General features: G+C 36.5%; 1 protein-coding gene across 4 annotated transcripts in view; it reads right to left on the bottom strand.

The window, feature by feature from the left end:
* Positions 1-26,084, bottom strand: part of BMPR1B (bone morphogenetic protein receptor type 1B) — a 425,442-nt gene that overhangs the window by 158,021 nt on the left and 241,337 nt on the right. For all 4 annotated transcript variants that reach the window (XM_058721870.1, XM_058721874.1, XM_058721869.1 and 1 more), the window contains one exon: positions 10,490-10,584. The gene's annotated coding sequence lies outside the window, so the exon portion shown is untranslated. The remainder of the gene's footprint in view (positions 1-10,489; positions 10,585-26,084) is intronic.

Genomic DNA, 26,084 nt, shown 5'->3' on the forward strand with positions numbered 1-26,084 from the left:
ATTCTGTGCTGGCCACCAGGTCACCCCAGGTCAGCCTGTTTGAACTGCCCCCCATGTAGAAATGAGCAATCTTTCAGTAAGTATGAGATAGAGGCACAAAGGACGATTGGCCATCTGGGTGTTCCACATGCCTTATAGGGTTTGTAGACAAATGTTTGATGGTATATTCTATGTCTCTAAAAGCATTAATTAATGCCACTGATAATATATAGTTAATAAACAGAAACATATACCATATGTTAACATATAAACATATTTGGTTATTAAATATTTCATTATTAAAATCTAACCAAAATTTTAAAAATTGATTTTCAACCTCTGGACAGATCATATGCACTTTGGACTATTAAGAAATTGAAATCATATTAGTATAAATATCAAATTTATTTTATACTAGAGGGACCATATAGTATAAGGACAACTTCAAAATGATCACAAAACCAGCTCCCTTACTTAAGAATACACGGTTTCAGCAGACTTATTTTAAGCTCACATTGTGCTTTGGAAGCCGTACTAGTCTGCTTTAGACTACAACAGTACAAAAAAAAAATCATTCTAAATAATTGTCTATTTCCACCAATAATGATTTTAAAAGATTACATGTAGAGTATTAATGAGTAACTCAAAAGGCTATATGCATTGTATGTTGGCTAGTTTAAAACAAATAAAAAAAAATTGACACATTCAAAGAACTGCAGATCATTTCAGTAGAACAGTGTGTCCTAGGTCATTATGCTTTCCTTCTCTATTATTGTCGAGTTCGATTTGCCAACAAGCCTCTGACAATAAACACAGAAATAAATTTCAAGGTTAGTAAGCTAAACTACCACTGTGAATGATGACAAATTTACTGGTGAAGTTGAAACTGGCATAGAGAGTAATGTAAAAGAGAGACTCCTAGTGAAGTCAATTTTACATACAAAAAAGAGCAAATATTTATCTGGGGAATTAAAGTATGAAATTATATATGGAATTATGTTCCAACTATACAATGTGCAGTTCTAACCAACTTTATAGTAAAAGCAGAAAAATTATTGAAAAAAGGAGGGATACTGTGAATGACCTATTTAAATTTTTTAACACTATTCATTAATACAAATACTAACGCATGCATAATTTTCCAAGTAATAATACAATTAATTTACTTTCAACTGTTCCCAGACAGGGCTATAAACAGAATTCCAATGAAGTTTATGTATATCTGACCACAGACATACCAATGTATCAACAAAAGGACAGAGTAAGCCAAGGCAAAAAAAAAAAAAAAAAAAATCCTGTATCATTGTTAGGCAAAATTGTTTGCCTTGGGTTAAAGAGGAAAACAAAACAAATTACTTCATGGTTCCCAAATGTATAATAAACAATTAAGATTTCAAATGATGTCTTTATATAAACTTTTATGTATGGATTGACATACACAAACATCTATAAACACAAACCATATGTATGAGGTATGTCCATCCATAGGAAAGTAAGCTATACTCTTTTACATCAATCCAGGTAATCATTTAGTATACAAGCACAAAGTTCTAATGATGCCAAAATATCTAGAATTTCCTTTCCCGCTTTAAATACCGAAGCTTTATACCACAGCAACAACTGTGAGTCTCTTAACTGAGCAACTTAAAATAGAGATGATAGCAAAGGATGCCAGTTAGGTAGACTCATTTCTCCCCTGAATGAAGCTTATAGTTAAGGAAACGGGAACCCAGACAGAACAGTCGTTTCCTGCTGAACTGGCGGCTCCTTGCCATTTTGCCTTCTAAGGTCATGAGCAGGTATGTGAGGGAGGGAATAGTGCTATGTCTTCAGCATATGATGGACAGCTGAAGTATAAATTGGCTTGCGATGGAATAAAATAATAAAACCATTAGAAATACTAACATTTGAAGAAGTTAAAAAACTTTTTTAGCTGCTTCCAAACTGGTTTAAAACTGTAAGATTATTTCTGTCTATCCTACAACTTTGGTATCCTCAATGCTAATCCCAAATAATAAAAGGCTCCTCATATCACTGACTTCATTGACTTATCTCTATACTTTGAAAATCACTGTTCCTAAGCTCATTTTTCAAAAAATGGATGCAAGTTGGGAAGGTTCTTGCTATCTGACCCCTATAGATTCACATCTATTACCATATATGGCAAAAAGCATAATTTCTCTATTTGAGAATGCCTTCTTAAAAGGTGGACTTTGGCCCAATCTGACCAAAGTCAGATTGTGACCCTATCAGTTATTAGCTAGGTGAGTATCAAGCTACTTTACACTTCAGGGTCTCAGTTTCTTTACCCCGAAAAGGAGATGAGAATGTGTCATTCAAAGGTGTGTTAAAAGGATTAAATGAAATCATATTAGTTAAAAAGTCTTGGTAGAATGCCAGATATATATCAAGAAACCACTTGATAAATGGTAAATATTATTAATGCATAATTTCTTCTCACATAGAATCATAACTTATTAGATCTGCTTTAATATAAGTAATATATTTAAAGCTTCTTTTCTACAATAATTTCAGGGAGCATGCAACTTAAATCCGACAACATTCTGACATGTTCTAATGCTTAAATCACATTTAACAAAAGGAACTTTCATGCACTGTTGGTGGGAATATAAATTGGTGCAGCCACTGTGGAAAACAGTGTGGAGGTTCCTCAAAAAATTAAAAGTAGAAATATCAAATGACCCAATAATTCCAATACTACATATTTACCCAAAGAACACAAAAACACTAATTTGAAAAGATAACATGCTTCTGTACATTTACTGCAGCATTATTTACAATAGCTAAATTATGAAAGTAACACAAGTGTCCATAGACAGATGAACACACACATATGCACATAGGTACATATGATGGAATATTACTCGGCCATAAAAAAGAATGAAATCTTGCCATTCGTGATAACATGGATAGATCTAGAGAGTATAATGCTAAACAAAATAAATCAGAGAAAGACAAATACCGTATAATTCACTCATGTATGGAATTTAAGAAACAAAACAAGTGAACAAAGAAAAAAAAGAGACAAACTAAAAAACAGATTGTTAACTATCAAGAACAAACTCATGGTTATCAGAGGGAAGGTTGATTGGGGGGGCAGGGGAGGCGGGAATGAGTGAAATAGGTGAAGAGGATTAAAAGTACACTTATCTTGATGAGCAATGAGCAATATATAGAATTGCTGAATCACTATATTGTATACCTGAAACTAATATAACACTGTATGCTAACTATACTAAAATAAAAACAAAAATCTAAATTTAAAATAAATAAATAAAATAGCCAAGATATGGAAATAACCTACATGTTCATTGATAGATGAATGCTTAAGGAAAATGTCTGTCTACAGAAAATATATGTCTACACACACACACACACACACACACACACACACACACACACACATGAATATTACACGGCCATGAGATCTAGGTGCACCTGGGTGGCTCAGTCAGTTAAGCATCTGACTTCAGCTCGGGTTTATGGGTTTGAGCCCCGTGTCAGGCTCTGTGCTGACAGCTCAGAGCCTGGAAGCTGCATCAGATTCTGTGTGTCAGGCTCAAATTAGATTTGAGTCTGCGTCATCAGATTCTGTGTCTCCCTGTCTCTCTGCCCCTTCCCTGCTCACGCTCTGTCTCTGTGTCTCTCAAAAAATAAACATTAAAAAAAATTTTTTTAAAGGATGTAATCTTGTCATTTACAACAACATGGATGGACCTAGAGGGTATTATGCTGAGATATATCAGACCGAGAAACACAAAATCATGTGATTTTACTCATCTGTGGAATGTAAAAAACAAAATGAACAAACAAACAAAAAGCAGAATCAGACCTATAGATACAGAGAACAAACTGTCGGCTGCCAGAGGGAAAGTGTTTAAGGTATGGGCAAAATGGGTGATGGGGAGTGGAGGACACAGGCTCCCAGTTATCGAATGAAGAAGTCACAGGAATAAAAGATAAAAGGCACAGCGTAGGGAACATAGTCAATGATACTGTAAGAGCATTATATGGTGACAAATGGTAACTACACTTGTGGTGAGCACAGCATAAAGCATAGAGAAGTTTAATCCTTACGCTACACATCTGAAATGTAATGTAACACTATGTGTCAACTATACTCAAAAATTTTTAAAAAAACATGAACTTTTATTAAATATAAATTAAGAGGTAATACAAAGATTTAAATGTGAACCACAAAAGTGTAAGATAAAGGTGACTTCACAAAAAGTGGTAAAGGGGAATAATGAGTCAACCAAAATACTGAAGTACTTGTTTAGTAAATTCCTCGTGAATCACAGTATTAACATTTATTTTTTTTTTTGCTTTTTTTTTTTTTTAATTTATTTTTGGGACAGAGAGAGACAGAGCATGAACGGGGGAGGGGCAGAGAGAGAGGGAAACACAGAATCGGAAACAGGCTCCAGGCTCCGAGCCATCAGCCCAGAGCCCGACGCGGGGCTCGAACCCACGGACGGCGAGATCGTGACCTGGCTGAAGTCGGACGCCCAACCGACTGCGCCACCCAGGCGCCCCTCACAGTATTAACATTTAAACAAATTAAACCAAAATATCTAGAAAAATACTTTTCCTACTTCTAGATAAAAAAGAGTTTTCTAAGTTTCAAAGGAGATGGAAAAATACTCATTAGATTGAATATATATTTCAAAACATAAGAAAATCAAAAGGTAATCAAACGCCTGTGAAAACAGTAACAACTAACAACTTTAAAAGAGCAAGATCCTTTGATTTTTTAAAAAAATTAAAAAAAACAAAACCAAAACCAAACAAAAAAAACCCTCTTCTAAACCAGTAAGAGAAATACAGCTTCTGAAAAAAAGAATAAGTATATAAATGGGTTAATGATAAAGAATAAAATGTTAATAACTAATGATTCCTTCAGCTTCAAGTTCACTAGTAATTAAAAATATAAAGTATCGCTTTTTCATTTTAGAAAAGACTTAAAAATTATAAATCTCTTAGCAAGCAAGAGTTTGAAAAGAGAGATAATATTGGTTTTGCCATGAAGGAGGTGGAAAGAGAAACCACAGGCTGAGGATGGGAACAGCCTTTAGGTATTTGCCCCCAAACTCTTTCAACTTAAAATATACTAGTGATTTTTTCCCAGGAACTTAATATGAATAAGAAGGAAAGGACCCAAAAAACCCCAACTTCTCTGCAAGTGCAGGGGACAGAACAGAGGAGCAAGTCTTACTGCAAGACGACAGGTACAACACAGCCTATTTGCCCGTCCCTTTAATAGGGTTTACATTGTTAAGAGAGTCCCAGATAAAAGTCAATGTAATGTGGAAAATCACACCTGGTTCTTTTGTTTTAATCAAGAGTTTTCCATCTTTAAATTAGAATAAGCAACTTAAATACAAAGTTATAAAACAAAATATAGCCATATATTCCCTATTAGAAACCTTTTAGATACAAAGTATAAAAATTTGTTTTTGCAGTTTCTGTCTTTTGTCTTAGAATTGTCTGCCATGTTGTACTGAAAAGGAGAAGAGTTATGGAGCTTAAATCTAGTGGCACAACCAAAGAGAATAGGGAAAATCAGGAAAACTAGAAAGGACACCTACGTGCTATGGTTATGAGTGGAAAAGTACTACATCCCACCAATAGTTATTAGCTTTAACTTTAAGGAGTTATGCAATAATTCAAAGGAGTCTAACACAATACAATACAAAACAAAACACAGAGATATGACAACTTGGGCTTTAGATGCAATGTACAAATAAAAATAGAGCAATTATAAGCAGATTGGAAGGCCACAGTGATAAAATACTGGCCTTATAAGTGTGCGTTTCTTTTTTCTTTTTATAAAATATTTATTTATTTATTTTGGGGGGGGGGGGAGCATGCCTGTGCCAGTAGGGGAGGGTCAGAGAGAGAGGGAGAGAAAGAATCCCAAGCAGCCTCCACACTTAGTGCAGAGCCCAACACAGCATTCGATCTCACAAACTGATCTTATGAACTGTGAGATCATGACCTGGGCCAAAATCAAGAGTCAGACGTTTAACCAACTGAGCCACCCAGGTGCCGCTCCTTTTTTTCTTTTTAATAAAAATCTTAACTAGCCATTTTAAAAGGTGATGTTTGACAAATCACATGACCTCTTTGTACCACAACTGCCCATATCTATAAAATGAAATAGGTGAAGTAGAAGAACTTTAAGGTTCAGCTTCCATGATTAATCTATTCTTCTGCTCTCACGCTCTATGGATCCTACGCCATGTGTACCTACAGAAAAACTCCGATTGGAAAGTAAAGCTGCTAATAATAATATAGTAATACTTTAACATACTGGCAAAATCCTTTATGCCTCACTCCGACCTCAAAGTTGTTCAATCTCTTAGAGGGGTGGGAGTATTTTCTGCTTCTATTGGTTTGTTTTGCCATAATCTTATAATACTGAGACAAGCTTGGGTTTCTGTCATCACTGTCTGATGGGCACTAAATATATTTCTGTGTCTATGACCAAAAAACAAAACAAAACAAAACAAGAAAATAAAAAACAATCCCACCCTTCCAGTGTTACAATATGAAGATCACTTGATACACCAGTGAGACGTATAACTTACAACCATTACTCCCGAGACACCTCCTCTACCGATTTAACTACTCTATACATGTGTGGGCAAAATACATCTGACAAGAAATTCCACATTGAATTATGGTCCATTTCAAGCAAATTAAAAGGCTTCCAAACTTTCCTATGAAAATATCAATCTTATTTTCATTCCTGAGACAGATACAATTCAAGGTTAAACAAACAAAAGAGTCCCATGTGATGTGTGGAAGAGGTTTGTGAGATTTCAACGCAGAAAACTTAAAACTGCCTGTTGAGTATACTAAGAAGTGAAAATCAAAATAAGAAAAGTTGTGAATTACTCTAAATTGTGCATAAAACTCTGTATTTGTTTCAATAATACAAAATATTTCACACACAAAGTAAGTTTTCTATCTATGGTGGAGAAGTAAAATACAAAGACAAAATAAATTCTATTTCTGTTGAGTATCGAAAGTAAAAGAAACAGCTGCTATTTCTCTACTACTTTTTTAAACATTGACATCCTTTTCTTTCAACATTTCTATTTCGAGGAGCAAATTCTTCTGTCTGAAATGGAATATCACCCTTCAGTTTTGAAACTTTTTAAGCCACTATTTTCTGTTATTTCCTTAAATCCCTAACTATCTCTATAACAGAAGATAAACGTAGGGAAGTATACCTTTATCAGTCATACTGGGAGCCATTCCACTCTGTAATTTTCCATGGTACATGAGGATGGACCCAACCTCTCCAAATATTCTCTCTGGCCTTTTGGAAGGGATAACACTGCCTTCAGTTTGCTAGGGCATAATTTAACTTATTACGCATGTAAGAGCAGCAATTAGCTGATTTTGTTGACAGATTTCATCAAATTCAACAGTATCTTTGAGCTATATATCCTGAATTTGTATGTGCTAACCAATATGATTTTGAACTTTATTATTCAAATATAACTCTATGGGTCCAACAGGTATCTACTTGCTGGATAAACACACATACACACATTATTGTGATGGTGCACTTAGAGAAACAAAATAACCTTTTAACACATTGTTATTCTTTAAAAAGCATTTATCATTTACTTGAGGGGTTTTTCTTCAATGCTGTCCATCAAAGTTGTGAAATACATTAAAATAAGAAGTCTATAAAGAAAAGTGGGCTTAAAATAAATACAATAAAGGTTTTCTTTGGTTCAAGTTCTTGAGTGTCTATTGAATGCTATGTCTTAGAGGAACACGAAAGAATAAAGTTTAAAACTTGGCTACGAGTAGCTTACAACTTCATGTGCAAAAAAGAAGCACAAAACGTTCTATAAGGCTTTGCAAAGTTCTGTGACAGAGGTCTATACAAGAGGCCAAACCAAAGAAGCTGACAGTGGACCACCAGCAAGGTGCCTGGAGCTGAAAGGCAAAGACCAGGAAGAAGGTTTTCAAGATAGAAACAACATAAACAACTCCAGAAAGGAGTAAAATAGTACAGATTGTTTTGAGAAATACACAATGTTCAATATTGCCGGAGCATGAAACAGAGGGAAGGGGAAGACTCATGGGTGAGCAAGAGAGTCTGAAAAGCAATCCAGAAAGAATAGCAGAAGATCAATACAGAACAAAAGTAGCAGGTAGATCAAGAAGAGAGTCTTTGTGCCAAGAAGACTGTATTGAGCAATAGAGAGCCAAGGAAGAAAGGGCTTTAGTAGGAAGTAAAGTGTTCACTGGGGTGGGAGATTGATCCTTCTAAGGGTAATGTAGCAGACAGACTGGTAGTAAAGGAGGTTAATAGTCATCTTTCAAATAAATTCACTAATCTTACTTCAACAGACAGTTAACACAGGATATGAAAGGTCTTACAGTCTTTCTTTATGATATGCCTATATTTAAAATGTTGTTTACAAATATGATAAATAACCAGTATCAGGATTGACATTAAAGCCAAAATTAATATTGAGAAGGTATTTCAAGTCTTAAAATACTCAATTAGGCTTCAACCAAAATATATTCCATTTTAGACACTGTCAACCAATGTCACAATTTTTCTATTTGCTTTCTTGGTTAAAAGGACGATTTTCTTTGGTTTCTTTTTATTGTGCTAATTTTATTTGGCTTGTTTTCCGCCCAAAGTTTCTACAGGGTACTTCAGAACAAAATACGAAAAGGAATTAAAATAAAACCAGTAAAAAAAATACTGTAAGAAAGTAATATCATGTATTTACACAATATATAAAGTGAAAAAATAAAAGACATTGAATAAAGAACTGAAATTATAATCTTGATCATAAGATACTGCCCAAAGGCAGTAGCAAAGAAAATTTTAATTGAGAAATGCCCACTCTAGATCAACAGTGGTTGCATTTTCAAAATAAACATACTGTTGTCCAAACCGAAATCAAACCCATTAAGAAACTGGTAGGCAGAACTTGAAAAGGACATAGGAAAAGCTTGATTCAGAGGCTAAAACAAGCATTAAATGAATGTTATAATACAGTTTAAATTTAGGTATGAGATTACCCTTAAAATATTTCTGAATTCAGAGAACTGATTTTGAAACATTCTGCATTACTTTAGAAATTATAGGAGATTCAATAAAAGTAATATTCCACAATGACTGGCCTCATCTGAAAATAGATTTACTTTACATTTAGACCTTTTCCACCTGCTGTTCTGGATGTGGTTTATTCTATGTTAGAATTAGCTGGTTCCTGAATATTAGCCCTAACACGAAATCTGTGCCAGAGTATTAGTTTGTCCTTCTATCTCGTTTGGCCTATAGTTTCAGTCCTGCAAGAAAATTTAGTTTTATCTTTGTTTTGAACTTAAATATGTAACACAGAAAACCCTTTGGAGCTATAATCAGCATCTATAACCTAACCTGAAAATTTTAAATATCATGCTAATGCTTATAGTCCCATAATTTAAAAACCAACGACAGGGAAGCTTTCACTAGGTCAGTAGATAAGCTTCCCCTAGTTAATGCCATACTTCCAGTGAAGCAACATATTTATTTTCCATGCCCTGCGTAGTAGACATAAAACATACAAGTTTATAAATTGCATGGGTGTTCTAAATCAGAAAATAATAGAAAACAATTTATTTCTGTCCTCTTGAGCACCACTGCCCTTAATGTTAATCTGGGATACACAACACAATGACAAATAAATGAACATCCCACGGCACTCTGAACACACGGAGAAACGTGTCAAAGTGCTAAATGTGCTGAAAGGAAAACAAACTACCAGTGTGTAGCAAAACATGTTAATTTAATGACTTTAATAGGGAATCACTTTTTTGTAAGGAACCAACTAACAAGTCGACTGGACAGATAAACCCCGCCAAACACGGAGTCTTTTGCATCTTGGATTAAGAAGGCTGTTCTCAACTTTTCATCATTCCCTGTTCTCTCTGCTCCCAAAGGTGGTCCTCAATTCACTTTTGTGCACTGTCATATGGACGTGGGTGTGCTTTTAGAAAGGACCCATGTTGTTCGTTCACATTCACCGATGATACACTGACACGTCTACTTCTGCACATGTTCATGTGAGTTTTTCCCCTATTCCATCTCTAGACCACTCATCACTATAACCTCACTCCCAGTCCTGTTTTAATGCTGATATGAAAGCAAACAGGACTTTACCAATCAGAAGACTTCAAGTTTGGCAGAACGAGGAAACAGAAACTTGCTGATAGGACACGACATGAGATCAGAGGTGGAGAACCTTTCCCACAACCCCCGTACTTGCGTGTATTCTGATTGTCCACAGCCTCCTTAAGGGCCATACACAAAACTGCACCGCCACTGAGAACATTCTTAAGCAGCTGGCAGCCCCTCCTTACTGGCTTTAGCATGCCACACAGCCCTTTGCCTACTGATGCAGGGCAGCCAACAGGGAGAGGGAGTTTACGAGTCAAAGCGAGACTGAACTGGCTAATTACTTACCTCCTCACTTATGGCAGGCTTGCTCCTTTAACTTTTTGTTTCCTCTCTTGTCATTGCTCAGCGGTGAAGGGTTGTGATTCAGCAAAAGTCTGAACCTGACAGTTAAAAAGAATCCTTTTAGGAAAAAATACTGGAAGTGAATGTCCCCCCCCGACCACTGTAGTCTTTCTTCCCTTGCCCTCCGTGTGCGTGTTTCTCTCTCGCTTTCTCTCTCTGCAAGGCAACTACGTAGTGGTCTATAAATATTGACCTTGACACTTGCTCAGTACGCTAGCTGCTCATGGCACAGGTCTGTGTTACTGAACACCGTGGTAATACTCCGGCAAAGTTCTCAGCTGCTCAGACAAAGCTGTGGATTGGCTCACTACCCGGCAACCCTGTGCCTGCCTGGAAATACCATTTTGCTGCCAGCTTTACAGATGCTATGGGCCTTTCCTGAGGCCCAAATCAGGCACAGAAGGGCAATTATGAGGTTTGTCTGAAGAAACAGTTTTCCTCAAGCAGGTGAAGAAAGCGGGGAGGGAGAGCTGGGTGAAGTGAAAGACAAGAAAGGAAATACTGCCTTTGTTTTGGCCAAACAACATCACCTCGACCCCTTCATAAAACTTACACCTAAATGTCATTTAATCAAGCTTTATGAAACTGAATTACTACATACTATGAACGACCAAAACACAGGAAAGCATTTTTTAATTGTTTTTAATATTGCTTCTCATTGAGTAAGGCTGCTACGATGGAGTAATTAGTCACAAAAAAAATGTTTCAACACAGGTAAGTTCACTTCCAGAATGATAAAAATGCACTGAAAACCATCATTTTAATCAGATTGAATAATATATCTGGTGAAAGAAGCGAAAGTATAATCTGAAAATTATATGACTCAACGTATTATATTAACTACCCTTAAATGTTCAATCATGACAACTTGAATTATTTTACTTTATTTTTATAGATTAAGGACAAAATCGAAGCCATGACACTACATAGTTTGCAGGTGATATGAATGAGGTCAGCATTATCTATCTATATCACACATAATGTCCACAGTATGAACAATTAGAAACTAAAGTCCGTATTTTCTATTCTTCTTGCCTAGAATAATTATATGTTTGCTTTACTGCAAGTTTGTTTCTTGAGTAAATCAAGAGAAAAGAAAATTTTAGAAATAATCTGGTCACTGACTCATCTTACAGATGAGAAAACCGACCCCCCACACTGGTTAACTTATCCATGGTCACATGACAAGTTTGCCGCAGGGCCAAAACCAGAGTCCTTGTCTTACTGCTCCTAAGCTGTGCTCCTTCTATTACAAGAGTGACTGTTAAACTCATTTTTATGTTCAAAATCCTATCTTCATGTGAAGTTTTACTGAAAACCTTACCAGGAAGGGCAAATATTAAAGCCAGAAAAATAACCAGCATGAAACAAAAATGACCTTTTACAATTTGACTCCCCGCAAAAAGTTATGTGCAAGAATTAACTTTGTAACGACTAAAATCCACCTCTGTTCCATCCAATAATTAGTATTTGCCCAGTAAATTAACTTACTCTCAGGAGAGGTACATAGCTAGCTGTTGGGGAGGCAAAGATAAAACACAGTTCCTACTCTCAAGGACCTTACAGTCCAAGTTCAGAGAAAAACAAGCTAATGACAAAACAGTGCATTTATGACGATGAAGACCAGTAGAGGTGGTGAGGGGTACTGGAGCACGCGCACCTCATCCCATGTGAAGATTGAAAATGTATTTATTTGTTTATTAAGCCAACCATGTATGCATTCAAAAACCATTCTTCCTGTGCCTAGCTGGGACCTCAGAGAGCCTTCAGTCTCCAGTCTGGGCTGGGGAATGTGGTGGGATAGATGGAGGGATGGGGGCTAGGAGAGTATAGAGAGGAGAAACAACAGTGTTGCCTGAGCAGAAGGCATTGGTTGGCGGCTCCCGGGCAGACGAAGTCAGCTCCACGGCGGGGTTCAATGGGGGATTTCTCAATCAAGGTCTCTGCATATTATAGCAGGGGTGGGAGGCAGTGAAGCAAAGACAGAAAGAATAACACGATAAAGACAAAGAGGCAGGAAAAAACATGATCCAGAACTTCAAGTAGTCTTTCTTGCTGGAGCACACAAGGTGAAACAGGAAATGGTTAATTTTTTTTAAAAGGATGAGAAGGATAAGAGCAATGAAAAGTTTTATACACCAGGTTTAAAACCTTGGGTTTTAGGGGCGCCTGGGTGGCGCAGTCGGTTGAGCGTCCGACTTCAGCCAGGTCACGATCTCGCGGTCCGTGAGTTCGAGCCCCGCGTCAGGCTCTGGGCTGATGGCTCGGAGCCTGGAGCCTGTTTCCGATTCTGTGTCTCCCTCTCTCTCTGCCCCTCCCCCGTTCATGCTCTGTCTCTCTCTGTCCCAGAAATAAATTAAAAAAAAAAAAAAAAAAAAAACCTTGGGTTTTATACATCGTGCTAGCAGTCTTCAACTGTTTTTGCTTACAGACCTTTAAAAGACTTTTAAACTAAGGAACTACTCACACATTAGCAAGTTAACATGAACAATTTTTCATCTGTGCTGATATAGGTACATGCAGAGAATTTAATTTCTACTCTGGTGAAATACGGACATTTTAAAGTAAAAGTTATAAAGATATTAAATGGAATATAAATCCATAGTAATTTAATGAAACCATTATCCATTTAAATAATAAATTTATAAAATCTTCTAACAGCTGAAAATTTTACATTACTGTTTCATTTTTTTTACTTTTATTTCAATTTCACCACCACATAGAATTTTTATGCAATATATTTTATAATTAAAAGTCTTTTATTGTTTACTCTATCATACTTCTCTGTGAGAAAAATTTAAGGCATTAACTGAAATTTTAAAATTGTTAAGTTTTCTATGATGCCAGGGCAATGCATCACAGTAAAGGTTGGGATAGATGAAAGTGTGACTTTAAGAGAAAGATTGTTATGAAGAAACCACTGCTCTTAGCCAGATCAATATTAATAAAGAGTTTATGTACAAGCTGAAAATCTGGACAATGACTCCATCAAACCATATATTAAAATGTTAAGTGAAGGAAACCGGTCTGAAAAGGCTATATACTGTGTGATTCCAACCATATGACACTACTCTGGACAAGGCAAAAACTACAGAGACAATAAAAAGATCAGTGGTCACCAGAAGTTTGGGGTGGGTGCAGGATGAGTCAATGAAGCACAGGAGATTTCAGGGCAGTGAAACCATTCCGGACGACATGTAACAGTAGATGCATGGCCTTATGCACTTGACAAAACCCATAAAACTGTACAACACAAAGACAAAGCCCTAATAAAAACTGTGGACTTTAGTTTAAATCTCTTCTCTTGTCTTCCTGAAAGCCATGTGTTCTAGAAAAAGTACTATTATTTATTAAGCAATTACCATCAGTAGGGGGGGCTTAGAAATATTAACTTTAACACTTAAAAACAACCCTAATAGATGAGTATGCTTTTGCCTTTTTTTAAGATAAAGAACATGAGTTATTAAGTGGATGGTCTGAAGTCATCTAACTAATAGATAGATCCGGGATTCAGCCCAAATCTGTCTGACCAGACTCCAGTACCACATACTGCCTTTATATCAGTCACTTGAAAACTGGGTAGACACTGCCCAGGTCAGGCAAGGAAGCGGACTAAGCAGGACCTTCAGAAAGTCAGAAAGGAATGAAAGAATTGTATGCTGCATTTCTCTCAAGGAACTGCTAGATATTGAGTATTATAGGGTAGCAAAAAGAAGAGATTAACAAAGTAATCAGTGGAAGTCAATGGAGAAAATTAAAATAACTGTTATGTGCTATTAAGAAGAACTTAAAGGGTTTTATTTTCAATTTGGTGGGTAAGGAACACATGAAGAATTAAGGATGAGAAGACTCAATACTGACAAAGTATTCTTCCCAACTTTACGGATTCAATGCAACCCCAATCAGGACATTATTTTGTAGATACGGCCAACCCAATATTAAAGTTTATATGGAGAGGCGAAAAACCCAGAATAGTCAACACCAACATTGAAGGAGAACAAAGTTGGAGGGCTGACACTACCCAGTATCAAGACTTACTATAAAGCTACTGTAATCAAGACAACGTACTGTTAGAGAAAGAACAGACAAACAGATTGATGGAAAAAAATAGAAAACCCAGAAACAGATTCACACAAATATAGTCAACTGATCTTTGACAGAGGGACAAAGTCAATAAATGTGGCAAAGACACTTTTTTCTTTTCTTTTTTTTTAATATGAAATTTATTGTCAAATTGATTTCCATACAACACCCAGTGCTTATCCCAACAGGTGCCCTCCTCAATGCCCATCACCCACTTTCCCCTCCCTCCCACCCTCCATCAACCCTCAGTTTGTTCTCAGTTTTTAAGAGTCTCTTATGTTTTGGCTCCCTCCCTCTTTAACCTTTTTTTTTCCTTCCCCTCCCCTATGGTCTTCTGTTAAGTTTCTCAGGATCCACATAAGAGTGAAAACATATGGTATCTGTCTTTCTCTGTATGACTTATTTCAACAAATAGCGCTAGAACAATTGGACATCCATGTGCCAATAAAAAAAAAAAAAAAAAAAGAATCAAGACAAAAGCCTTATACCCACCACAAAAATTACCTCAGACCTAAATGTTAATGCAAAATTATAAAATTCATAGAACATAACATAGGAGAAAATCTAGATTACTTTGGGTATGTCAGTGACTTTTAGACATAACACCAGAAGTACAGTCCATGAAAAAAATAACCCATAAACTGGATTTCATTAAAATTAACAACTCCCTGGGGTGCCTGAGTGTCTCAGTCGGTTAAACATCTGACTCTTGGTTTCGGCCCAGGTCATGATCTCATAGTTTCATGAGTTTGGGCCCCGCATCAGGCTCTGTGTTGAGAGTGCAGAGCCTGCATGGGATTCTCCCTCTCCCTCTCTTTCTGCCCCTCCCCTGATTACGCTGTCTCTGTCTCTCTCAAAATAAATAAACTAAAAAAATTTTTTTCTAATAAATAAAATTGAATAAAATTAATAACTCTACAGAAGATAATGTCAAGACAATGGAAGATAAGCCATAGGCTAGGAGAAAATATTTTCAACACACATCTGATAAAGGATTGTTAACCAAAGTTTACAAAAACTCCAAAATTCAGCAATAGGAAAATAAACACATTTTTAAAAATGGCCCAAAGACCATAACAGATACCTCACTGAAGAAGACACACAGTTTGCAAAAAAACACATAAAAAAGATGTTCCACGCTGTATGTCATCAAGGAGATGCAAATTAAAACAACAATCAGATACCACTATACATCTATTAGAACGCTGCAAGATCTGGAACACTTGACAACACCAAATGCTAATGAGGATGCAGAACAAAAGGAACTTTCATTCATTGCTGGAGAAAATGCAAAATGGCACAGCCACTTTGGCAGACAGTTTGGTGGCTTCTTATAAAACTAAACATACTCTTATCACAACACCCAGCAATCCCACTTATTGGTATTCACCCACAAGAGTTAAAAATGTCCACACAAAAATCTTCACAGGATATTTTTGGAGATTTATAATTACCAAAACTTGGAAAAAATCAGGATGTCCTTCAGTAGACAAGTAAATAAACTGTGGTATATCCAGACAAAGGAACACTATTCAGTGATAAAGAGAAGTGACCTATCAAGACATGTAAAGACAAAAAGGAACCTTAAATGCATATCACTACATATTTCCACTCATATGACATTCTGGAGAAGGCCAAAGTATGGAGATAGAAAAATCTGCATGGTGGGGTGGGGGGGGGGGGGGGGGGGAGGTGGGGTGGAGGAAGGATGAATAGGTGAAGCGCAAAGGATTTTTAGGGAAAAAAAAAACTCTGTATGACTTTATACTAGTGGATACATGTCATTATACATGTGTTGTTCAAGTCCAACACCAAGACCGAATTATAAACTACAGACTTTGGTGATTATGATATGTCAATGTAGATTCATCAGTTTAACAAAGGACCAATCTGGTGGGGACTTGATAATGGGCAGGGTTATACATGCACAGAGGCAGAGGGTATACGGAAAAATCTCTGTTCCTTCCGTTTTGCAATGAACCTTATTCTGCTATTAAAAAGCCAAGTCCTGAAAAAGTCAAAGGTGGCTCCTCCCTCAGGGAGTTGGGTCTTTGTCAAGGCAGAGGTTACAGAAAGAACAGGGAGCTAAGAAAAGAAGATGCATTTAGTCTTTGAACATGATGAACTGTGTTATAGCCAAGTGAATACAGTCAGTAAGCACTTAAACATATTAATCTATAATATAGGAAAGATGAAGATTGCAGCAATTCAGTAACCTTCTATTCATGTTTTCCTGCTTGAAACTTTTTTTCACCATTAACCTATTCTCAACACAGAAGCCAAAGCAGTCACTTAAAGATATCAGAGGCGCCTGGGTGGCCCAGTCAGTTGAGCATCCGACTTCAGCTCAGGTCATGATCTCGTGGTTTGTGGGTTCGAGCCCTGTGTTGGGCTCTGTGCTGACAGTTCAGAGCTCGGAGCCTGGAGCCTGCTTTGGATTCTATGTCTCCCTCTCTCTCTGTCCCTCCCCCACTCATGCTCTGTCTCTCTCTCGCTGTCAAAAATAAACATTAAAATTTTTTTTTAAAAAATCAGATAATACTCGTCTTCTATTGAAAACAGAATAAAAGTCCAAGTTCTTATAATGATCCATAAATCCCTACTTGATCTGCCTCTTATTCGGTCTCTGACAACACTGACTACAGTCCCCCTCGTTTTCTCAGCTCCAGCCACTTGTTCCCCTATTACTCCTTAAATGTACCTGACAAGTTTGCCCTTGGTGTCCTCCCATTTGCTGTTCCCACCCTGGTATGTTCTTGCAAACAGCTTCATGGCGAACACCTCCTTCACATCTCTTTTCAAATGGCACCCTCTCAGTGAAGCCTACTACCACCATACTATTTAACACTGCAAACTTCCTTATTGTCACTGCCTGTTTCTTCCCAATAGAATTTAAGTTCAATAACATAGATTTCATGTGCTTAAAATGAATCTCACACAGAATAAATGCACAGTAAATAGGCATTATATAAATAAATAAAACATAAATCTGTGAGACATATAGCAACATAAGTGGCTCCTGAAGTCAGTAATAGTAAGTAACTCCAAACCAACATTTAAAAGGCAGGTCAAGGGGCACCCGGGTGGCTCAGTCAGTTAAGCGGCCGACTTCAGCTCAGGTCATGATCTTGCGGTCCGTGAGTTCGAGCCCCGTGTCGGGCTCTGTGCTGACAGCTCAGAGCCTGGAGCCTGTTTCAGATTCTGTGTCTCCCTCTCTCTGGCCCTCCCCCATTCATGCTCTGTCTCTCTGTCTCAAAAATAAATAAACGTTAAAAAAAAATTTTTTTTTTTAAATAAAAGGCAGGTCAAGGGGTGCCTGGGTGGCTCAGTCAGTTAAGCATCCAACTTTAGCTCAGGTCACGATCTCAAGGTTTGTGAGTTTGAGCCCCGCGTCAGGCTCTGTGCCGACAGCTCAGAGCCTGGAGCCTGCTTCCGATTCTGTGTCTTCCTCTCTCTCTCTGCCCCTTCCCAAGTCACGCTCTGTCTCTCAAAAATAAATAAAAACATTACCAAAAAAAATTTTTTAAATAAATAAAAGGTAGATCAATGAAGAGAAGTCCATGAAGCTTGTAAAACAATGATGAATGTAAATAGAACAATGAGAAAATGAGAAAAAGGGTGATGAGGATAAAATAGTAGAGAGGGAGTGGCTGACAATGTCACCTGCCATGGGAAGATCAAATATGAAGGGATTGAAAGAGCCTATTACACACAACATTCAGAAAGTACTCTGATACTAAAGATCTCTGAATGGTACATCCTCAAAGGGTGAATTTTATGGTGTATGAATTATATTTCAGCAAAGCAGGCATGAAAAAAAAAGTACTAGTGGCTGAGCTATCTCCATTGGAGGCAGAAGGTAAGCAAGGGAGGTGAGACATGAAATAGAAACTCTCTTTCAAAAATCTGGCCATTAAGAAAAGAAAGATGAGGGTGATGATTTAACACCACAATCAAACAACTCGTTACGGCATAAAAGTGAGTGTTTTGAAGTCAAGCTGACTTGAATTTTCGTCTTTCTCAAGTTACATTGTAAGTTATGCAACTTTAGTATCCTCATTAATAAAATGAGTTTAAAATTAGTACCTGTGTGACTGGATATCAGTATTTCATTTCTCTGCCTCGCAGAACAATATTTCATTGCACAGATACACATTTTACTTATCCATTCATCAGCTGGTGAACATTTGCACTGTTTCCACTTTTGAGTTATTACGAATAATGCTATGAACTTTCATGCATAAGCTTCTGCATAAACATATGTTTTCATTATCTTTGGATAAATACCTAGAAGTGAAATTTCTAAGTAATGTGGTAATTTTATATCTAACATTTTAAAGAACTGTCAAATTGTTTTCCAAAGTGGTTACACCATTTTATATCCCCAACAGCAATGGTGAGGGTTCCAATTATCTGTTTTTTTTATTACAGTAATACTTGTAAATATAAAGCAGAATCTCATTGTGATTTTAATTTGTATTTCCCTAATGACTACTAATTGAGTATCTTTTCTTGTGCTTATTGGCTTTTTGGATATTTACTCTTTATTTCCAGTAAATATAATTTCAGAAAACACTAGGACCAAATAAAACTTAAAACTTATTTTCAAGTGCTCGGCAAAGTTGTACCTGGCACAGGCATAACAAGTAACTTATTAGCTAAAGAAATGAATATTCTAATAAACAAATGAAAGATTAGGAATTAAAAATACTTGATTTAGTGGTATATCATTTCAATTTTCAAATAACTTAGTTTGAATTCCTATACAGTCTAATAGAATTTTCAGTGAAGAAAAGAAACTTTTTAAAAAATGCAATTACAAAGCAAATGTACTAATCCTCTGTTTAGTATTATGACAAATACCTACATTAATATTTTTAGTTTGGTCATAATAATGTACTCCATCAGATCAATAATAAAGTACTCCATCAGAAACTGGACTTATAATCCAATCATATTAATGCTTTAATTTCATGCTTCTTTGAAGACAGAGGTAAAAAAGCAAAAAATTGATTAAGTAGCAAATGACTTAAAAGTATGTGTTGATAAGCTTAATCAGATATGAATACTATAAATATATCCAACACTATAAAGAATGAGACACTCCTCAGGGACAAATGTCTATAAGGAAAATATTAGTAATCCAAGTTTGTTGTCATTTTTCAAAAAGACCTGTGGGAATATGTGCCTTTCAATGTAAATGACTCTGGAGAAAGGAAATTGACTCTACATTGTGCCTAGTGAGTAGTTAAGGATGGGCTGTTTTCTCCTTTATAGGCCCTACTGTAAGTCCCATCACACAGAGTCACTTACCTTTAACTCTAAGGTTCTTTGTTCCCAAGTAATAAATACTTTAGGCCCCCAGGAGCCCACAGGAAAGTCACACAACCTACTAACCAACTAACCCTACAACCAAGTCTACTAACCTTTACTGCTGCTAGTTTAAGTACTTATCTATCATTAGTTTTGAGAACTACTGACTGCACAATTAATAAACAGATCATTTGTTCTTTTCAACTAGAACAATGTTGTATATAAATTGCAAAGAAGCAAACTAAACAAGGAAACCACAGCAAAGAATGCATGTCCTTTTTAACTTTCATTTGGTATCACACCAACTAGTGCCCAACTAAACTAAAACATTTTATCATTTATAAATAGAAATTGTTTTGAAATTCATAGTGTATAGAACACATATAACCAGAGTAAATAATAAAGCTCAATTATATTTCATAAAATAAGGTAATAACAAAGAGCTGAAAAGCATCATGGATATAAACTAATTTTTATACTATCATTGTTGCTAATTGGACCTATATTAAAACTATATTAATGTTTCTTCATGCTTACTAATAGCTTAGCTCATAACTATGTATCAGTATTTCTGTTTTTCTCTTAAAACCACATGTATATTTTTTATAATACTGAGGAAAATCTCAAACGTGATTTTTAACATAATATTTGTAATATAATTTCAGTAATTTTCTACTTTTAAAATGTGTACAGTTCTTAAAACCATATCTTTAATATTTATTTTCTAAAACTAGAGAACTAATTCACAGTAATTCAAAGTTTTCTACTATCACTCCAAAATGGAAACTTAAGAATGTCAGTAAGAATCTTCATGATGATGAGAATTTTTAATTCCATTAATCTCTGAATTGCTCTAACATCCAAATGACAGATATTATCCCACATCTGAAACAACGGTTTTTCTTTCATCATAAAGATGTAGATATCTCTCGATATTCATAGTTTTTCCAAGAACAACCCGTTCAGAGACCTTTTCATTCATGCAGATACCTATAATTATCAACATGATATTAATGTAAAAGAAGAACACTTATTTCTGGAAAAAATTACAGTATATTTTGTTGGGCAGTGGAAATGGAATCTCAAGAAAGCCGTAAGTGTCCTCTGCAGGGAAGGAGCAGGGAAGGTGGTCGTGAAATCACCCACACCAGAGGGATTTCAGTCAGCTGAAAGGAGAGAGTAGGAAAGATTGGGGTCACGGTTCCATAAAACAAGCTAATGCCATACATCCCTTACGATAGAGAGTGAAAAACCCCAGCCAGGAAGGATTCAGAAAAAACTCACTCAATGGGAGAGGGAACCACCTGTCAACCACAATTAAGCTGACCTTTTTTATTATTCATTAATCATACGGCAATAGCCTATAAAAATACCACTGAATGATTAAATTTAACAGGCAATCAAAATAGCCAGTCACATTAAGTCTGATCATCCATAAAAGAAAAGAAAAACAATACTGGTTTATTTTACTGCTCTATGATGAATCTGCTTTCATATGGAAGATATAAACTATGAAACTAAGGAATATAATTATTCATGTTAAGGCCACATTTTTTTCTAGTCAAAATATATTTCAAAAAAATGAGAGAAAATAAAAAGAAAACAATAAAGCAAACTAATTTTATTTTTTTATTTTCATTTTTTAATTGTTTAATGTTTCTTTATAATTGAGAGACAGAGGCAGAGCGCAAGCAGAGGAGGGGCAGAGAGAGAGGGAGACGCAGAATCCGAAGCATGCTCCAGGCTCTGAGCTGTCAGTACAGAGCCCGATGCGGGGCTCAAACCCACAGACAGTGGTTTCAGATCATGACCCGAGCCGAAGTCAGACACTTAACCGACTGAGCCACCCAGGCGCCCCAAAAGCAAACTAATTTTAAACAAGAAATGAATGAGGTATCTACTACTCTAGTGTGAGTCATATAAAATGTGCTTCTTTCTGTTGGCTATCCTGCTTGACAGGACCTGACATTTCCTTGAAAAGTGGTATCAAAAATAACTAAGGAAAAAAAAAGACTAAAAATGAAAAAAATATTAATTTTATTTCTGAATTTGAAAGGATCTGAATATTGTCATATACATTCCTTTTTTTTTTTTTAAGTTTTTTGTGTATTTATTTATTTAGAGACAGTGTGAGTAGGAGGAGGGGCAGAGAGAGAGTGAGAAGAGAGAGAATCCCAAGCAGGCTCTGCACCATCAGCACAGAGCCTGACGTAGGGTCAAACTCATGAAACTGTGAGATCATGACCTGAGCTGAAACTGAGAGTCAGATGCTTAACCAACTGAGCCACCCAGTAGCCCCTATTTCTGAGAGAGAATTGAATCACACTCTGACCTGGACTAAGGCAGTCTTTCTAGTTTTTGTCAGCTTTCATTTCATTAAACTACCATGGAACAGGTAAATACTGTACAGGAGAACACTTTGAGGTGATTTTCCCCCTTCCTGTAATTTGCTTCCTTCTGGGTATTTGGCCTATGCTGACCTAGAACAGGGCTGGAACTGAGCTGAGGATAGGTGGATGGTAAAAGTAGGAAAGGTAAGAATAAAGAATATCCTTATAGTTTTCTTTCCATCATCCAATAAAAGAGATGAAATAATGCAAATAAGACATCAATTTAATAATCAACCTGCTTACATTTTTATTTTGAAAATAATCGTACTGAACCATGGAATCAAAAAAATGGCTTTGTATAAATATTTGTGCTTAGAAAAGCATATACAAACTGCTACTAATACCTGATGCTTAAGTAACTCAGTGGAGAACATGAAGGAGAGTAAAGGAACATCAAAGCATGTCCTCGGGATGAAGGGATCCCTGCTGATGAAGTAAAACCTCTTACTGTCCAACTCTTAATAGTACGTACAAAACTAACAACTCATACTTATGTAGCACTTCAGGTTTTTGTTTTTGTTTTACTTTTCTTTTTATTATTTTTTTGTCTTTCAGAGAGAGAGCACGTGTGCACAGACACACACATGCACGTGCAAGAGTGGAGGTCAGAGGGAGGGAGGAAGGGAAGGAGAGACAGAGAGAGACAGAGAGAGAGAGAGAGAAGGAGAGAGAGAATCTTAAGCAGGCTCCATGCCTACGATGGAGCCCAACATGGGGCTTGATCCCATGACTCTGAGATCTTGACCTGAGCTGAAATCAAGAGTTGGTCATTCAACCAACTATGCCACCCTAGTGCCCAGCACTTCAGATTTTTAAAACGTGTTTTCATATGTTATCTCATTTGTTCATTAAGATGAGCCAATTAGAAAGTATCCCTACTTTACATATAAGGAAGCTAAGTGCAAAGCAGGTAAAGGAAGAGTCCAACATGTTAAAGTTTGAAAGAAGTGTAGACAGAAACTGAATTTGGTCTTTTCACATTTAACCCTTGACCCTTACTACTGTACTTTTCAATAATACTAGAGGGGCCATATCCTAGTGGAAATTACTTTTCTGTGGAAAAAACATGAATTCATAGAGGAAATACTGAAGTCTTCCTGTTTGGGGCATATAGGTTTTTGACGATAATGGCAAACACACACATACACAGTACATACACGGTAATAACAGTCATCCAAACTTAAAATTTCAAAATTCCACTTCTGGTCTCCCCCAATTCCGTTTAGTTACTAAAACTCAAGACTATATCTTTGTTTTTTGCTATTTTGTTTTTCAGATTTTTATTTAACTTCTAGTCAGTTAACATATAGTATAATATTAGTTTCAGGACTAGAACTCAGTAATTCATTACTTACATGCAACACCCAGTGCTCATCACAAGTGCCCTCTTGAATACCCATCACCCATTTAGCTCACCACCACCCCCGCCCACCTCCTTCCATTAACCCTGCTTGTTCTCTTTAGTTAAGTCTCTTATGGTTTGCTTCCCTCCCTCTATGAAGAGCCCATCTTTGAAATCTCTGTCTTTTCCCTTCCCTCTGTTCCCACCAAAATTCAGATTTAGCTTTTATATAACCTTAAATACTGAAATCTAGTCATGTCACCACTCTCCTTCCTCCTCCAACAACTTTCTGCACTGCCACAAAAAAGAAAAAGTCAACATGCACTCTTGCCAACAACAGAGGGTTTGAACTTTTCTGCACAGAATACAGTCCTCTCTGCCATCTCGAACCGACCTTATTACCCTTTCGGTTTCATTTCTCCTTTGCCCACAACACAAATCCTGTATTACACGCTCCTAATACACCAAACCGTATGCTCACCCACTGGAAATGTTATGTGTGTACTTCCACACTTCTGTGTCTTTTCTTGGGATTACCTCTAAATCTTTATCTCTAGGAAGTAACATTTAAACTGGTGAAGAACTGGATCTATTCAGGAATGCAGATTAAAAGGAAAATTGGGGGGCACCTGGGTGGCTAGGTCAGTTAAGCATCTTACTCTTGATGTCCGCTCAGCTCATGATTTCACAGTCGTTAAGATCAAACCCCATGTCAGGCTCTGTGCTGGGCACAGACCCTGCTTAAGATTCTCTCACTTTCAAAAAAAAAAAAAAAAAAATAGGAAAATTTCATTGCATGCTGTGACTCTGGTATTAACTCCTTGCTCTCCTTGCTTTTTGTGTTTCCTTCCTAGAAGGATGACAAATTGCTTGGTTTGCACTTGATAATGCTAAAACTATAAGGGAAAAGTGCATACCAGTTCCCAGGCTGCGAGCCAGTAAAGCAGTGATATGCTGCGCATTTCAGGAAGATCTGAGGGACCTGATAAGCACTTATGTCCTGAGTATTCACTCCTCTTTCTCTGTTTTATCTCCTTTGTGACAGAAAATGAGGCAATAAATAATTCCACAATATTAATGAAAATACATTCAACTACATGACTTACCTTTTGAAAGACCTACTAATCTAGCCTTTAGGTAAACTATGCATAGTAGTTATGTAGAGATTTGAAGCAGGATACTACCTGAAACAGCAATCCTAAGGAGTATTTAAGTGCTAAAATTATGACAGTAGTATCCATGGAACTAACAGGGCCTCTACACAGAGAATTTTAAATATTTATATGCCCAAAAGATTGCTGCCATTTTCTTTTGGGCAGAACAACAAAGTTCAAAGTACAGTAATGAAAGTTATCACTGGGCTTACTGGCAATCAATACCAATTAAAAGCTACATTTTAAAAATGCATATCAGGTGTTACTGGAAAATACATCCATCTGAATAGCAGCTATTGAAAAAAAGTTTATCAAAAAGGGTAAATAATGTATAAAAAGTCCCAAGTGAGTGATGAAAACCTTGTTCAGATGACAAGCCACATATCAGTTGGAAGCCAGTGCTCAGACTTATTGGCACCAACAATGTTTTCTTAATTTCCTAAGTGTGCATAACATCACACCACCCAGTTGGCCTAGAGTACCCTTATTTATTGCTTTATTCTATGAAAGACTACTTCAACTTACTTACATTGCTGACAAATCCATTTTATAATTTTCATTAGCAGTTCTAATGGTTCTTATGCAATATTTCATATTTATTTATGCTTTCATTCAGCAAAACAGTTGCTGAGTACCTGTTATGGGTTTGGCACTATAGACACAATCCCTATTCTCAGAAAGGCTAGAAGCTGGTGACAGTAGAGAGAAGACTAGTGAACGGCAATGACCGTGATATAAACAAGCCAAGCACAGTAAACCTAACTCTTCCTGGAGACTGAGCTCAGGGAAGGCATCTAGAGGAAGAAATGATATCTGAATTCTTAAAAGCAATTAACCAGAACATACAGGAAGATTTCAAATATATGGCACTTTGGGATGACGGTAAGACCCAAGGTATGGCCATGGAGTGAAGGCCTCAAGTGGTGTAACTATTCCTGTCCTAATACCACTGACCTTCAGTCCTCAGTACTGGGGGCTGCTACATTGCTAGGTTTCCTTTTTCCTGCCTGATGACATTTTCAACTCATTTCATCCTATGGCTTTATTCTAATTTTTAAAATGTGACCCCATGTTTTGAGGTTTTTAAGAGAAAAAAAGATATAATTTTGTATATTCCCATAAGAATTTTTCTATCGGCATTTTCAGCCATTTATTAAAAAAATATTTATGGAGCAATAATAATTATTGAGCTATATGACAGGCTTGGCTTTAGGTGCTAGGAATATGATGGTGAAGCAGGTAGGCCACACATGCCC

The sequence above is a fragment of the Neofelis nebulosa genome, chromosome 3 (assembly GCF_028018385.1).
Source record: "Neofelis nebulosa isolate mNeoNeb1 chromosome 3, mNeoNeb1.pri, whole genome shotgun sequence".
NCBI lineage: Eukaryota > Metazoa > Chordata > Mammalia > Carnivora > Felidae > Neofelis > Neofelis nebulosa.